Below are 18,355 nucleotides of genomic sequence, written 5' to 3' on the forward strand. Positions count from 1 at the left end.
CCGTGTACCCCTGGAACCAATTATAAAGTGCCTACAGCCAGCCCATTTTAGTATGTTAGGCCTTGGAAGCCTGTCTGCGGTCCCTCCTTCCACTAGGCCTCCACTGACCTGACCACTGCTGCCCGTGTACCCCTGGAACCAATCATAAAGTGCCTACAGCCTGCCCATTTTAGTATGTTAGGCCTTGGAAGCCTGTCTGCGGTCCCTCCTTCCACTAGGCATCCACTGACCTGACCACTGCTGCCCGTGTACCCCTGGAACCAATTTTACAGTGCATAGAGCCTATTTTTTAATTTTATTTAATATTAATAAAGCCATGATGTACTATGCTGTACCACGCTATGAGCTACCCAGTTGACAATTCTTTTGCGAGAAAAGCCATCCCACCCCTCCACCAGCATGTTAAAGACCACATTGTCCTTTCATTCTGTCAATCTGTGAGTCCAAAGGTACACCTGACAACAGACACATGGAGCGGTAGGCATGGCCACGGAAGGTTACGTGTCCTTTGTGGCGCAATGGGTTAATGTATTGGATGCATGGTCCACACAGGGGACAGCCTGGTAAGTCTGTCTGCAGTCCCTAATTCAAGTTGTCCTCAAATGAATAAATCTAAGCTTCAACCTTCTGGCTCTCATTAAGTGCTGTGTTTTTAATAATTGGTGGTTCCGGCCTACTAACGGTGTCTGCCCCTGCCTGGTGTTGTCCTCAACTGAATGAAGCTGAGCTTCTACCTTCTGGCTCTCTTTAAGTGCTGTGTTTTTAAAAATTGGTGGTTCCGGCCTACTAACGGTGTCTGCCCCTGCCTGGTGTTGTCCTCAACTGAATAAAGCTGTGCTTCAACCTTCTGGCTCTCATTAAGTGCTGTGTTTTTAAAAATTGGTGGTTAGGGCCTAATAACAGTGTCTGCCCCTCCCTGGTGTTGCCCTCAACTGAATACAGCTGAGCTTCTACCTTCTGGCTTTCGGCCTATAGTATCAGATATTAAACTGCATTTGGCCTACTAGTGTGGTTGGGCCCTTAAAACAGTGTCTGCTGCTCTTGGGTTTGCTACTCCACTGAACAAAGCAGTGCCGCCTGTTTAGTCCTGTTACCAATTTTGAACTGCATTTAGCCTACTTTATTCTTTGGCCCTATATCTGTTTCCTCCTCATCCTGCCCATTGCCCAGCCACTGCTAGATGAGTCTGCTGGTACATTGACCCAGACCACTACATTCCCCTTGCACTCTACACAGCCAGAATCTGACCCTGCTGAAAGTAAGGTTCCCCTTCCCGCATGTTATACCACCTTACACAGGGACAAAGAGGAAGGTGCAGATGAAAGTGCAGGTTCCTTCATCAGGTGGGGGCATACTCGTTGGCGACGTCACTGGCACAGGGCCCCTCAGAGTACGCAAAAGTGTCGCTGCTGGTGGGAGGCGCCCCCGTCGTGCAAACACACCGCTGTACTTTGAGGGGCCCTGTGCCAGTGCCAATGCCAACGAGTGGGCCCCCCTGCTTGCTTAGGATCACAGCACTTGCAAACTTGACATACTTACCTCTCACTGCTCCACCGCCGTGACATAGTCCATGTTTCCTGTGCCCACTAAAACCTTGAACCAGCCCTACCCCCCACAACTTTTGCCAAATGACCCCCAATTTCCAATGCCCAACTATTATTATAAAGTTAATTAAGATTGACAAGCTTCATAAACAAGAATGGATGTTTTTGGCATTAAAATGGGCACTGTATGTGTTTTCCTGGCCTCCACTCACTGCCGACTATGCTTCCCCATTGACTTGCATTGGGTTTCGTGTTTCGGTCGATCCCCGACTTTTAGCGATAATCGGCCGACTGCACTCGACTCGACTCTGGACAAAATCGGGTTTCACAAAACCCGACTCGACCTTAAAAAAATGAAAGTCGCTCAACCCTAGAACAGACTATAGCCCTGCAAGTTAACAGCCCAGTCATGGCTCTCATCCAGCCATGTTTCAGATATCCCCACCATGTCATAATTATGTTCCAACAACATTAGTTCTAATTCGTCCATTTTGTTGGCGAGGCTTCTGGCATTAGTATACATGCACTTGATGTTCCTCTCTGTACCTCTATTCTTTCTTAAATTATTAGCTGTTCTAATCCCACCCCCCATGCCACCGCCACCCCCAACTTCCTTATTTGTGCCCAGGTCTCTATCTGCACTATCTTCCCCTCCTATAAAATGAATACCCTCCCCCAATCCCTAGTTTAAACACTCCTCCAACCTTCTAGCCATTTTCTCCCCCAGCACAGCTGCACCTTCCCCATTGAGGTGCAGCCCGTCCCTAGCGTAGAGCCTGTAGCCAACTGAGAAGTCGGCCCAGTTCTGCAGGAACCCAAACCCCTCCTTCCTACACCAATTCTTGAGCCACTTATTAACCTCCCTAATCTTCCGTTGCCTCTCTGGCGTGGCACGTGGTACAGGCAGTATTTCGGAAAATACCACGTTGGAGGTCCTTGCTTTCAACTTGCAGCCTAATTCCCTGAAATCATCTTTAAGGACCTTCCACCTACCTCTAACTTTGTCATTTGTGCCAATGTGCACCATGACCGCTGGGTCCTCACCAGCCCTCCCAGTAATCTGTCCACCCGATCAGCGATGTGTCAGACTCGAGCACCAGGTAGGCAGCACACCGTTCGACGATCCCTGTCTTTGTGACAGATTGCCCTATCTGTTCCCCTAATAATTGAGTCCCCCACTACCAGCACCTGTCTGGCCTGCCCTGCTCTCCTATTTCCCTCCTTACTGGAGCAGTCACTCCTCCGGCTTTCAGAGGACATGCCTGGCTGCAGCAGTGCTACCCCTGTACTGGCACCCCTGTAATGATCCTTAGTGGCTGAGGATCACAAATAGACCAGCAAGTGAATAAACTTAAAACTAGCTCTAGGGAGATGGTAACTGGACTGATCGCAAATCTGAACCTATCCAACACAACTAGAGGTAGCCGGTGAACGTGCCTAATAAATTTCCTAGACGTCTCGAGCCAGCCTGAGGAACTAGCTACCCCTAAAGAGAAAGAAAGACCTCGCTTGCCTCCAGAGAAATAATCCCCAAAGATATAGAAGCCCCCAACAAATATTAACGGTGAAGTAAGAGGAAGGCACATACGTAGGGATGAAATCAGATTTAGCAAAAGAGGCCCACTAGTACTAGAAAGCAGAAAATAGAGCAGGGGTCTATGCGATCAATAAAATACCCTTACAAAATATCCATCCTGAGATTTCAAGAACCCACGCACCGACTCACGGTGTGTGGGGAGAAACTCAGTCCACTAGAGCAACCAGCAAGCCAGGGAATCACATTTTAGCAAGCTGGACAAGAAAACATAATAAACACTGCTGATGAAAAATGAGCAAACAAAGCTTAGCTTGTCCTGGATGGACTGGGAGCAAGGTAGTCAGAAGGAACCTGAGTAGCACTGATTACATCGACAGCCGGCAACAAGTGGCAGTGAAACAGAGCTATATAGGAACCTCCCAGAGGATAACGAACCAGCTGATAGCCAGAGACCAGCAGGACAACCAACAAAGCCACCAGGGGGAGCCCAAAGCAAAAGTCACACCAAACCACCAGTGACCACAAGAGGGAGCCTGAAAACAGAGTTCACAACACCCCCCCCCTCATCTGCCAACTTAGTGAACTTATTGGGGTGTGCAAGATCAGGACTAGCCTCCCTGGCACTCTTCCCTCTACCCCGCCTTCTATCCGTCACCCAGCTAACTGCCTTACTGTCCTGCACCTCCATCCTACTAACCCCCTCCTCATCTATCCCATTGAGCATCTGCTCTGTGAGCAGAAGGCTCCTCTCCATATTGTCTATGGATCTCAGTGTTGCCAGCTGCACATTTAGATCCAGAATCTGGGATTCCAAATGCACAACGTGCTCACATCTCGCACAGCAGTATGCACCCTCGACCGGCTGATCAAGGACTGCATGCATGAGGCAAGATGTGCACTGGATGGCATTAACAATAGTGGAGCACATTTCCTAATGGGGATTGCACCACAGAAACCTTATATAAAAAATAAATACAAAGTATTAATTAAAAATAGACAGCAATTCCTCCCTTGGAAACTCCCTGAACCCAAAGCCACCAGGGGGAGCCCAAAGCAAAAGTCACACCATACCACCAGTGACCACAAGAGGGAGCCTGAAAGCAGAGTTCACAACAGTACCCCCCCTTGAGGAGGGGTCACCGAACCCTCATGAGAACCCCCAGGGCGATCAGGATGAGCCACATGGAAGGCACGAACCAAATCGGCCGCATGAACATCAGAGGCGACAACCCAAGAATTATCCTCCTGACCATAGCCCTTCCACTTAACCAAATACTGGAGCCTCCGTCTAGAAATACGAGAATCCAAGATCTTCTCCACCACGCATTCCAATTCTTCCTCAACCAGCACCGGGGCAGGAGGCTCAACCGGAGGAACCACAGGCACCACATACCTCCGCAACAACGAGCGATGGAACACATTATGAATAGCAAATGATGCCGGGAGGTCCAGACGAAATGACACAGGGCCAAGGACTTCCAGAATCTTATAAGGACCGATAAACCGAGGCTTGAACTTAGGAGAGGAGACCTTCATAGGAACGAAGCGAGAAGACAACCACACCAAGTCCCCAACGCGAAGTCGGGGACCCACACGGCGACGGCGGTTGGCAAAGAGCTGAGCCTTCTCTTGTGACAGCTTCAAATTGTCCAAAACATGATTCCAAATCTGATACAACCTATTAACCACAACATCCACTTCAGGACAGTCAGAAGGCTCCACCTGACCCGAGGAAAAACGAGGATGAAACCCCGAATTACAAAAAAAAGGAGAAACCAAAGTAGCAGAACTAGCCCGATTATTAAGGGCAAACTCGGCCAACGGCAAAAAAGTAACCCAGTCGTCCTGATCAGCAGAAACAAAACATCTTAAATAAGTCTCCAAGGTCTGATTAGTTCGCTCGGTTTGGCCATTCGTCTGAGGATGGAAAGCCGACGAAAAAGACAAATCAATGCCCAATTTAGCACAAAAGGTCCGCCAAAATCTAGACACAAACTGGGATCCTCTGTCAGAAACAATGTTCTCAGGAATCCTGTGCAAACGAACCACATTTTGAAAAAACAGTGGAACCAACTCGGAGGAGGAAGGCAACTTAGGCAAGGGCACCAAATGGACCATCTTAGAAAAATGATCACACACCACCCAGATGACAGACATTCTCTGAGAGACAGGGAGATCTGAAATAAAATCCATGGAAATGTGCGTCCAAGGCCTCTTCGGGACAGGCAAAGGTAACAGCAAACCACTGGCACGAGAACAGCAAGGCTTAGTCCGAGCACAAATTCCACAAGACTGCACAAAGGAACGCACATCCCGCGACAAGAAAGGCCACCAAAAAGACCTGGCCACCAAGTCTCTGGTACCAAATATTCCAGGATGGCCCGCCAACACCGAAGAATGAACCTCGGAGATGACTCTGTTGGTCCATCTATCCGGAACAAACAGTCTCTCCGGTGGACAACGGTTAGGTCTATCCGCCTGAAACTCTTGCAGCACACGTCGCAAATCTGGGGAGATGGCAGATAAAATCACCCCTTCTCTAAGGATACCAGCCGGCTCTGAATCTCCAGGAGAGTCAGGCACAAAACTCCTAGAAAGAGCATCAGCCTTCACATTCTTCGAACCAGGTAGGTACGAGACCACAAAATCAAAACGAGAGAAAAACAACGACCAATGAGCCTGTCTGGGATTCAGCCGCTTGGCCGACTCGAGATAAATCAAATTCTTGTGATCAGTCAAGACCACCACATGATGCTTAGCTCCCTCGAGCCAATGTCGCCACTCCTCAAATGCCCACTTCATAGCCAAAAGCTCCCGATTACCGACATCATAATTCCGCTCGGCAGGCGAAAACTTTCTTGAAAAGAAAGCACATGGCTTCATCACAGAGCCATCGGAGCTTCTCTGCGACAAAACAGCCCCCGCTCCAATCTCGGAAGCATCAACCTCCACCTGGAAGGGAAGTGAGACATCTGGCTGACATAAGACCGGAGCCGAAGAAAACCGACGCTTCAGCTCCCGAAAGGCCTCCACAGCCGCAGAGGACCAATTAGTAACATCAGAACCTTTCTTGGTCAAATCCGTCAAAGGCTTAACAACACCAGAAAAATTAGCTATGAAGCGACGGTAAAAATTAGCAAAACCCAAGAACTTCTGAAGACTCTTAACAGATGTAGGCTGCGTCCAGTCATGAATAGCCTGAACCTTGACTGGGTCCATCTCAATAGTAGAAGGAGAAAAAATGAAACCCAAAAAAGAAATCTTCTGGACTCCAAAAAGACATTTTGAGCCCTTCACAAATAAAGCATTGTCACGCAGGACCTGAAAGACCATCCTGACCTGCTTAACATGAGACTCCCAATCATCCGAAAAAAACAGAATATCATCCAGATACACAATCATAAACTTATCCAGATATTCACGGAAGATGTCGTGCATAAAGAACTGAAAGACTGAAGGAGCATTAGAAAGTCCAAAAGGCATTACCAAGTACTCAAAATGGCCTTCAGGCATATTAAATGCAGTTTTCCATTCGTCACCCTGTTTTATACGCACAAGGTTATACGCGCCACGAAGATCTATCTTGGTGAACCAACTAGACCCCTTAATGCGAGTGAACAAATCAGTTAACAATGGCAAAGGATACTGAAATTTGACTGTGATTTTATTCAAAAGGCGATAATCAATACAAGGTCTCAGGGAACCATCCTTCTTAGCCACAAAAAAGAATCCTGCACCAAGAGAGGATGAGGACGGGCGAATATGTCCCTTCTCCAAAGACTCCTTTACATAACTCCGCATGGCAGCATGTTCCGGCACAGATAAATTGAAAAGTCGTCCCTTAGGAAACTTACTACCAGGAATCAAATCTATAGCACAATCACAGTCCCTATGAGGAGGTAGAGAATTGAGTTTGGGCTCCTCAAATACATCCTGGTAGTCTGACAAAAACGTAGGGACTTCAGAAGGAGTGGACGAAGCAATTGACACCACAGGAGCGTCACCATGAATTCCCTGACAACCCCAACTTGACACAGACATAGCTTTCCAATCCAGGACTGGATTATAAGTCTGCAACCATGGTAGACCCAACACGACAACATTATGCAAATTATGCAATACAAGAAAGCGAATCACCTCCTGATGAACAGGAGTCATGCACATGGTCACTTGTGTCCAGTACTGAGGTCTATTCGAAGCCAATGGTGTAGAATCAATTCCCCTTAGTGGAATAGGGAATTTTAAAGGCTCCAAATCAAAACCACAGCGCCTGGCAAATGACCAATCCATAAGACTCAGGGCAGCACCTGAATCTACAAAAGCATTAACCGGGTAAGATGACAGGGAACAAATCAGGGTAACAGACAAAATGAACTTAGGCTGTAAAGTACCAATGGTGACAGATTTATCAACCTTTTTTTTGCGCTTAGAGCATGCTGAGATAACATGAGCTGAGTCACCACAGTAAGAGCACAACCCATTTTGCCGTCTATAACTTTGCCGTTCACTTCTGGTCAGAATTCTGTCACATTGCATAGATTCAGGTGTCTGTTCAGAAGACACCGCCAAATGGTGCACAGGTTTGCGCTCCCGCAAACGCCGATCAATCTGAATGGCCAGAATCATTGACTCATTCAGACCTGCAGGCGTAGGGAACCCCACCATGACATTTTTAATGGTTTCAGAAAGACCTTCTCTGAAATTTGCAGCCAGGGCACACTCATTCCACTGAGTAAGCACCGACCATTTCCGAAATTTCTGGCAGTACACCTCTGCTTCATCTTGCCCCTGCGAGAGGGCCAATAATGCTTTTTCAGCCTGGTTCTCAAGATTAGGTTCCTCATAGAGCAATCCAAGGGCCAGAAAAAACACATCCACACTAAGCAATGCAGGATCCCCCGGCGCCAATGCGAAAGCCCAATCTTGAGGGTCACCCCGCAAAAAAGAAATGATAATTTTAACTTGCTGAATGGAATCACCAGAGGAACGAGATTTCAAAGAAAGATACAACTTACAATTGTTCCTAAAATTCAGGAACCTAGATCTATCTCCAGAAAACAACTCCGGAACAGGGACTCCAGGCTCAGACATAGGACTGTGAACAACAAAATCTTGAATACTTTGAACCCTAGCAGCAAGATGATCCAGACTGGAAGCCAAGCTCTGGACATCCATGTCAGCAGCTGAACTCAGAGCCACACCAAGACCAAGAGAAGGAGAGAAGCCAGCCACAGGAGCTAGACACACGGCAAAAAAAAAAAAAAAAAAATTCTCAAGGCTTCTTTTCTCCTGCTTCTGCCATGCAATTAACACTTTGAGGGCCGGCTGTACTGATCCTTAGTGGCTGAGGATCAGAAATAGACCAGCAAGTGAATAAACTTAAAACTAGCTCTAGGGAGATGGTAACTGGACTGATCGCAAATCTGAACCTATCCAACACAACTAGAGGTAGCCGGTGAACGTGCCTAAAAAATTTCCTAGACGTCTCGAGCCAGCCTGAGGAACTAGCTACCCCTAAAGAGAAAGAAAGACCTCGCTTGCCTCCAGAGAAATAATCCCCAAAGATATAGAAGCCCCCAACAAATATTAACGGTGAAGTAAGAGGAAGGCACATACGTAGGGATGAAATCAGATTTAGCAAAAGAGGCCCACTAGTACTAGAAAGCAGAAAATAGAGCAGGGGTCTATGCGATCAATAAAAAACCCTTACAAAATATCCATCCTGAGATTTCAAGAACCCACGCACCGACTCACGGTGTGTGGGGAGAAACTCAGTCCACTAGAGCAACCAGCAAGCCAGGGAATCACATTTTAGCAAGCTGGACAAGAAAACATAATAAACACTGCTGATGAAAAAATGAGCAAACAAAACTTAGCTTGTCCTGGATGGACTGGGAGCAAGGTAGTCAGAAGGAACCTGAGTAGCACTGATTACATCGACAGCCGGCAACAAGTGGCAGTGAAACAGAGCTATATAGGAACCTCCCAGAGGATAACGAACCAGCTGATAGCCAGAGACCAGCAGGACAACCAACAAAGCCACCAGGGGGAGCCCAAAGCAAAAGTCACACCAAACCACCAGTGACCACAAGAGGGAGCCTGAAAACAGAGTTCACAACACACCCCCCCTCATCTGCCAACTTAGCGAACTTATTGGGGTGTGCCAGATCAGGACTAGCCTCCCTGGCACTCTTCCCTCTACCCCGCCTTCTATCTGTCACCCAGCTAACTGTCTTACTGTCCTACACCTCCATCCTACTAACCTCCTCCTCATCTATCCCATTGAGCGTCTGCTCTGTGAGCAGAAGACTCCTCTCCATATTGTCTATGGATCTCAGTGTTGCCAGCTGCACATTTAGATCCAGAATCTGGGATTCCAAATGCACAACGTGCTCACATCTCGCACAGCAGTATGCACCCTCGACCGGCTGATCAAGGACTGCATACATGAGGCAAGATGTGCACTGGATGGCATTAACAATAGTGGAGCACATTTCCTAATGGGGATTGCACCACAGAAACGTTATATAAAAAATAAATACAAAGTATTAATTAAAAATAGACAGCAATTCCTCCCTTGGAAACTCCCTGAACCCAAAGTCACTGAATCACAAGTCACACTTACCGCCGTCCACACTTATGCTCAGGTCACACTCAGCTCGCTCACACTCGCTATGCTGAAGATTTATAGATTTTTTTTTTCTATTTCCCTTCAACAACAAGCCACCTTGCTGTTCAAATGCACTTCCAAAAAGGACTTGAGCCCCAAACAGCTGCCCCTTATAAACCCTTGATTCTGACCGCCCACCCTAAGTTAACCCCTTGTGAATATAGCTACTCCCAATTCAGCAACTCACACAAATTCAAACAGGTATTTGTTAAAGGCCTTCCAAATACCTCCTCACTGAATCACAAGTCACACTTACAGCCGTCCACACTTACGCTCAGGTCACACTCAGCTCGCTCACACTCGCTATGCTGAAGATTTATAGATTTTTTATTTTTTTTCTATTTCCCTTCAACAACAAGCCACCTTGCTGTTCAAATGCACTTCCAAAGAGTGATAACGGAAGGAATATTTTATGGCTGCCATAGCCCTTTCACAACTGAAACACATTCCTTGCCTGGCTCACACCTTAAACCTGGTGGTGCAGTGCTTCCTGAAAAGTTATTTGGGGTTACCCAACCTGCTGCTGAAAGTGCGCAGACTTTGCTCTCACATCCGCCGTTCGCCCGTACACTCCACCCATATGCAGAACTATCAGCGGTCTTTGAACCTTCCCCAGCATCGCCTAATCATCGACGTTGCAACAAGGTGGAACTCCACACTGCACATGCTTCATAGACTATGCGAACAGAGGCGTGCTGTTATGTATTTGTGGGAGGATACACATACACGGGCAGGCAGTTGGATGGCAGACATGAAGTTGGCAGCTGTGCAGTGGTCGAAGCTCCAAGACCTGTGTCAAGTCCTTCAGTGTTTTGAGGAATGCACACAGCTGGTTAGTGCAGACAACGCCGTAATAAGCATGAGCATCCCCCTAATGCGTCTGCTGATGCAAAGTTTGACGCACATAAAGGAGCAGGCGTCTGCAGTCGAGGAAGAGGGAAGCCTTGATGACAGTCAGCCATTGTCTGCTCAGGGAAGTCTACAGGACGAGGTGGTGGGCGAAGAGGAGGAGAACGAGGAGGATGATGGGGATGAGTATTTTTTGGATGAGGAAGCTTCTCAGGGGGCAATAGAAACTGCTGGCGGTGCAAGGCCGGGTTCAGGGTTTTTGAGGGAGACAAGTGACGTTGATTTGCCCGAAAGTGCTCCTCAACCCAGCATATGCACTGATTTGACAATTGGAACATTAGCCCACATGGCGGATTATGCCTCGCGTATCCTCAAAAGGGACCCACGTATTATAAAAATGATGACCGATGACGATTACTGGTTGGCCTGCCTCCTTGATCCTCGCTATAAAGGCAAATTGCACAATATCATTCCACATGAGAACCTTGAACAAATATTGGCAACCAAACAAGCAACTCTTGTAGACCGCTTGATTCAGGCATTCCCAGCACACAGCGCCGGTGATGGTTCTCACACGAGCTGCAATGGGCAACAGGGCAGAGGTGTTAGAGGTGCACAAATCAGAAGTGGCGTAGGACAGAGGGGTTTTCTGACCAGGTTGTGGAGTGATTTTGCAATGACCGCAGACACGACAGTTACTGCAGCATCAATTCAAAGTGACAGGAGTCAACATTTGTCCAGTATGGTTGCTAACTATTTTTCCTCCATTACTGATGTTCTCCCTCAACCATCATTCCCCTTTGATTACTGGGCATCCAAAATAGACACCTGGCCTGAATTGGCCGAATATGCATTGCAGGACCTTGCTTGCCCAGCAGCTAGTGTGCTATCAGAAAGAGTATTCAGTGCTGCTGGTTCAATACTGACTGAAAAAAGACTCGTCTGGCTACCCAAAATGTTGATGATCTAACTTCATTAAAATGAACCACTCATGGATTTCAAATTATTTTGCCCCACCTTTCCCGACTGACACCTAGCTTTCCTATAAAAAGGTCTTGCTTTGGGACTGGTGTTACTGACTGTTCCAATCTCTTAATTTGCAGCTGCTGTTTGTCCAGCATACGACATGTTTACACCTCCCTACATGGCCTAACTCCCCCCATGGGGCCGTGGTCTCGCCACTTGGCGCAAGCACCCGTCAGAGTGCTGTTTGTCTGAAGAGGTGGGTGTGCCCACTTTTGGTCGACGGCACTGGCACTGGGTCCCTCATAGTACAATGAAGTGTCTCTGGCGGTGGTGGCGCGCACCCAACGTCAGACACACCATTGTAACATGAGGGGCCCTGGGCTTGTACCACCGGCCAGGAGAGAGTGTCCCCCCCAGGTCAAACAGTGCTCTACCACTTGCAAAATTATCTCTCACTGCTCCACCACTGTTTAGTCTAAGCGCTGAAATCCTTCAATGCCTGGCACTGACAATAACAATTTGTTGACATGTATGATGCTAGTTAAAATAGTCAGGGGCCCTGTCCTACATTTACACCAGTAAATGCTTTGCACCAAATTACAATGACTGAAAGTCAGCATAGGAGCACACCCCTGTACCTAAGTATGCCACCCTTTTTATTTTGTTTTGTTTTTGTTCTTTTTTGGAGACAATAACATCTATTTAGTTTTTGGGAGTACTTACTGTGTCAGACACTCCTTCCAATTGTCCTCCGCTGACCACACCAATGCTGCCTGTGTACCCCTGCCACATAATGGAAGCTGCATAGAGCCTATTTTATTATTTTGGGCCTAGGAAGTCTGTCTGCGGTCCCTCCTTCCAATTGTCCTCCGCTGACCACACCAATGCTGCCTGTGTACCCCTGCCACATAATGGAAGCTGCATAGAGGCTATTTTATTATTTTAGGCCTAGGAAGTCTGTCTGCGGTCCCTCCTTCCAATTGTCCTCCGCTGACCACACCAATGCTGCCTGTGTACCCCAGTAGCCTAATTTAAGCTGCATAGAGCCTATTTTGTTATTTTAGGCCTAGGAAGTCTGTCTGCGGTCCCTCCTTCCAATTGTCCTCCGCTGACCACACCAATGCTGCCTGTGTACCCCTGTAGCCAAATTTAAGCTGCATAGAGCCTATTTTATTATTTTGGGCCTAGGAAGTCTGTCTGCAGTCCCTCCTTCCAATTGTCCTCTGCTGACCACACCAATGCTGCCTGTGTACCCCTGCCACATAATGGAAGCTGCATAGAGCCTATTTTATTATTTTGGGCCTAGGAAGTCTGTCTGCGGTCCCTCCTTCCAATTGTCCTCCGCTGACCACACCAATGCTGCCTGTGTACCCCTGCCACATAATGGAAGCTGCATATAGCCTATTTTATTATTTTGGGCCTAGGAAGTCTGTCTGCGGTACCTCCTTCCAGTTGTCCTCCGCTGACCACACCAATGCTGCCTGTATACCCCTGCCACAGAATGGAATCTGCATATAGCCTATTTTATTATTTTGGGCCTAGGAAGTCTGTCTGCGGTCCCTTCTTCCAATTGTCCTCCGCTGACCACACCAATGCTGCCTGTGTACCTCTGTAGCCAAATTTAAGATGCATAGAGCCTATTTTATTATTTTGGGCCTAGGAAGTCTGTCTGCAGTCCCTCCTTCCAATTGTCCTCTGCTGACCACACCAATGCTGCCTGTGTACCCCTGCCACATAATGGAAGCTGCATAAAGCCTATTTTATTATTTTAGGCCTAGGAAGTCTGTAAACGGTCCCTCCTTCCAATTGTCCTCCGCTGACCAGACCAATGCTGCCTGTGTACCCCTGCCACATAATGGAAGCTGCATAGAGCCTATTTTATGATTTTGGGCCTAGGAAGTCTGTCTGCGGTCCCTCCTTCCAATTGCCCTCCGCTGACGACACCAATGCTGCCTGTGTACCCCTGCCACATAATGGAAGCTGCATAGAGCCTATTTTATTATTTTGGGCCTAGGAAGTCTGTCTGCGGTCCCTCCTTCCAATTGCCCTCCGCTGACCACACCAATGCTGCCTATGTACCCCTGCCACATAATGGAAGCTGCATAGAGCCTATTTTATTATTTTAGGCCTAGGAAGTCTGTAAACGGTCCCTCCTTCCAATTGTCCTCCGCTGACCACACCAATGCAGCCTGTGTACCCCTGCCACATAATGGAAGCTGCATAGAGCCTATTTTATTATTTTGGGCCTAGGAAGTCTGTCTGCGGTCGCTCCTTCCAATTGCCCTCCGCTGACCACACCAATGCTGCCTGTGTACCCCTGCCACATAATGGAAGCTGCATAGAGCCTATTTTATTATTTTAGGCCTAGGAAGTCTGTAAACGGTCCCTCCTTCCAATTGTTCTCCGCTGACCAGACCAATGCTGCCTGTGTACCCCTGCCACATAATGGAAGCTGCATAGAGCCTATTTTATTATTTTGGGCCTAGGAAGTCTGTCTGCGGTCCCTCCTTTCAATTGCCCTCCGCTGACCACACCAATGCTGCCTATGTACCCCTGCCACATAATGGAATCTGCATAGAGCCTATTTTATTATTTTAGGCCTAGGAAGTCTGTCTGCGGTCCCGCCTTTCAAATGTCCTCCGCTGACCACACCAATGCTGCCTGTGTACCTCTGCCACATAATGGAATCTGCATATAGCCTATTTTATTATTTTGGGCCTAGGAAGTCTGTCTGCGGTCCCTCCTTCCAATTGTCCTCCGCTGACCACACCAATGCTGCCTGTGTACCCCTGCCACAGAATGGAAGCTGCATATAGCCTATTTTATTATTTTGGGCCTAGGAAGTCTGTCTGCGGTCCTTTCTTCCAATTGTCCTCCGCTGACCACACCAATGCTGCCTGTGTACCCTTGCCACATAATGGAAGCTGCATATAGCCTATTTTATTATTTTGGGCCTAGGAAGTCTGTCTGCGGTCCCTCCTTCCAATTGTCCTCCACTGACCACACCAATGTTGCCTGTGTACCCCTGTAACAAATTTAAAACTGCATAGAACCAACTTTTTTAGTTAACACATACTACCTTTGTCTGTCTGCGTCACTCAATCATGCTGTCCTCCACTGAAAAAGCTGAGCTTCAACCTTCAGGCTCTCATTAAGTAGTTGCTAATGTAACACTGCAGTTGCCCTACTACTTTGGTTGGGGCCTAGTAACGGTGTCTGCCGCTCCTTGGTGTTCTCCTCCAGGTTTCCTTGTCTGAGCTTCAACCTTCAGGCTCTCATTAAGTAGTTTATATAAGACAGCAGTTGCCCTACTACTTTGGTCGGGGCCTAGTAACGGTGTCTGCCGCTCCTTGCTGTTCTCCTCCTCCTTGGTGTTCTCCTCCAGGTTTCCTTGTCTGAGCTTCAACCTTCAGGCTCTCATTAAGTAGTTTATATAAGACAGCAGTTGCCCTACTACTTTGGTTGGGGCCTAGTAACGGTGTCTGCCACTCCTTGCTGTTCTCCTCCTCCTTGGTGTTCTCCTCCAGGTTTCCTTGTCTGAGCTTCAACCTTCAGGCTCTCATTAAGTAGTTGTTAATGTAACACTGCAGTTGCCCTACTACTTTGGTTGGGGCCTAGTAACGGTGTCTGCCGCTCCTTGGTGTTCTCCTCCTCCTTGGTGTTCTCCTCCAGGTTTCCTTGTCTGAGCTTCAACCTTCAGGCTCTCATTAAGTAGTTTATATAAAACAGCAGTTGCCCTACTACTTTGGTCGGGGCCTAGTAACGGTGTCTGCCGCTCCTTGCTGTTCTCCTCCTCCTTGGTGTTCTCCTCCAGGTTTCCTTGTCTGAGCTTCAACCTTCAGGCTCTCATTAAGTAGTTTATATAAGACAGCAGTTGCCCTACTACTTTGGTTGGGGCCTAGTAACGGTGTCTGCCACTCCTTGCTGTTCTCCTCCTCCTTGGTGTTCTCCTCCAGGTTTCCTTGTCTGAGCTTCAACCTTCAGGCTCTCATTAAGTAGTTGTTAATGTAACACTGCAGTTGCCCTACTACTTTGGTTGGGGCCTAGTAACGGTGTCTGCCGCTCCTTGGTGTCCTCCTCCTCCTTGGTGTTCTCCTCCAGGTTTCCTTGTCTGAGCTTCAACCTTCAGGCTCTCATTAAGTAGTTTATATAAGACAGCAGTTGCCCTACTACTTTGGTCGGGGCCTAGTAACGGTGTCTGCCGCTCCTTGCTGTTCTCCTCCTCCTTGGTGTTCTCCTCCAGGTTTCCTTGTCTGAGCTTCAACCTTCAGGCTCTCATTAAGTAGTTTATATAAGACAGCAGTTGCCCTACTACTTTGGTTGGGGCCTAGTATTGGTGTCTGCCGCTCCTTGCTGTTCTCCTCCTCCTTGGTGTTCTCCTCCAGGTCTCCTTGTCTGAGCTTCAACCTTCAGGCTCTCATTAAGTAGTTTATATAAGACAGCAGTTGCCCTACTACTTTGGTTGGGGCCTAGTAATGGTGTCTGCCGCTCCTTGCTGTTCTCCTCCTCCTTGGGGTTCTCCTCCAAGTTTCCTTGTCTGAGCTTCAACCTTCAGGCTCTCATTAAGTAGTTGTTAATGTAACACTGCAGTTGCCCTACTACTTTGGTTGGGGCCTAGTAACGGTGTCTGCCGCTCCTTGGTGTCCTCCTCCTCCTTGGTGTTCTCCTCCAGGTTTCCTTGTCTGAGCTTCAACCTTCAGGCTCTCATTAAGTAGTTTATATAAGACAGCAGTTGCCCTACTACTTTGGTCGGGGCCTAGTAACGGTGTCTGCCGCTCCTTGCTGTTCTCCTCCTCCTTGGTGTTCTCCTCCAGGTTTCCTTGTCTGAGCTTCAACCTTCAGGCTCTCATTAAGTAGTTTATATAAGACAGCAGTTGCCCTACTACTTTGGTTGGGGCCTAGTAATGGTGTCTGCCGCTCCTTGCTGTTCTCCTCCTCCTTGGTGTTCTCCTCCAGGTCTCCTTGTCTGAGCTTCAACCTTCAGGCTCTCATTAAGTAGTTTATATAAGACAGCAGTTGCCCTACTACTTTGGTTGGGGCCTAGTAATGGTGTCTGCCGCTCCTTGCTGTTCTCCTCCTCCTTGGGGTTCTCCTCCAAGTTTCCTTGTCTGAGCTTCAACCTTCAGGCTCTCATTAAGTAGTTTATATAAGACAGCAGTTGCCCTACTACTTTGGTTGGGGCCTAGTAATGGTGTCTGCCGCTTCTTGCTGTTCTCCTCCTCCTTGGTGTTCTCCTCCAGGTTTCCTTGTCTGAGCTTCAACCTTCAGGCTCTCATTAAGTAGTTGTTAATGTAACACTGCAGTTGCCCTACTACTTTGGTTGGGGCCTAGTAACGGTGTCTTCCGCTCCTTGCTGTTCTCCTCCTCCCTGGTGTTCTCCTCCAGGTTTCCTTGTCTGAGCTTCAACCTTCAGGCTCTCATTAAGTAGTTGTTAATGTAACACTGCAGTTGCCCTACTACTTTGGTTGGGGCCTAGTAACGGTGTCTGCCGCTCCTTGGTGTTCTCCTCCTCCTTGGTGTTCTCCTCCAGGTTTCCTTGTCTGAGCTTCAACCTTCAGGCTCTCATTAAGTAGTTTATATAAGACAGCAGTTGCCCTACTACTTTGGTCGGGGCCTAGTAACGGTGTCTGCCGCTCCTTGCTGCTCTCCTCCTCCTTGGTGTTCTCCTCCAGGTTTCCTTGTCTGAGCTTCAACCTTCAGGCTCTCATTAAGTAGTTTATATAAGACAGCAGTTGCCCTACTACTTTGGTTGGGGCCTAGTAACGGTGTCTGCCACTCCTTGCTGTTCTCCTCCTCCTTGGTGTTCTCCTCCAGGTTTCCTTGTCTGAGCTTCAACCTTCAGGCTCTCATTAAGTAGTTGTTAATGTAACACTGCAGTTGCCCTACTACTTTGGTTGGGGCCTAGTAACGGTGTCTGCCGCTCCTTGCTGTTCTCCTCCTCCTTGGTGTTCTCCTCCAGGTTTCCTTGTCTGAGCTTCAACCTTCAGGCTCTCATTAAGTAGTTTATATAAGACAGCAGTTGCCCTACTACTTTGGTCGGGGCCTAGTAACGGTGTCTGCCGCTCCTTGCTGTTCTCCTCCTCCTTGGTGTTCTCCTCCAGGTTTCCTTGTCTGAGCTTCAACCTTCAGGCTCTCATTAAGTAGTTTATATAAGACAGCAGTTGCCCTACTACTTTGGTTGGGGCCTAGTAACGGTGTCTGCCACTCCTTGCTGTTCTCCTCCTCCTTGGTGTTCTCCTCCAGGTTTCCTTGTCTGAGCTTCAACCTTCAGGCTCTCATTAAGTAGTTGTTAATGTAACACTGCAGTTGCCCTACTACTTTGGTTGGGGCCTAGTAACGGTGTCTGCCGCTCCTTGCTGTTCTCCTCCTCCTTGGTGTTCTCCTCCAGGTTTCCTTGTCTGAGCTTCAACCTTCAGGCTCTCATTAAGTAGTTGTTAATGTAACACTGCAGTTGCCCTACTACTTTGGTTGGGGCCTAGTAACGGTGTCTGCCGCTCCTTGGTGTTCTCCTCCTCCTTGGTGTTCTCCTCCAGGTTTCCTTGTCTGAGCTTCAACCTTCAGGCTCTCATTAAGTAGTTTATATAAGACAGCAGTTGCCCTACTACTTTGGTCGGGGCCTAGTAACGGTGTCTGCCGCTCCTTGCTGTTCTCCTCCTCCTTGGTGTTCTCCTCCAGGTTTCCTTGTCTGAGCTTCAACCTTCAGGCTCTCATTAAGTAGTTTATATAAGACAGCAGTTGCCCTACTACTTTGGTTGGGGCCTAGTATTGGTGTCTGCCGCTCCTTGCTGT

The sequence above is a fragment of the Ranitomeya variabilis genome, chromosome 5 (genome assembly GCF_051348905.1).
Source record: "Ranitomeya variabilis isolate aRanVar5 chromosome 5, aRanVar5.hap1, whole genome shotgun sequence".
In the NCBI taxonomy this organism is placed as follows: Eukaryota; Metazoa; Chordata; class Amphibia; order Anura; family Dendrobatidae; genus Ranitomeya; species Ranitomeya variabilis.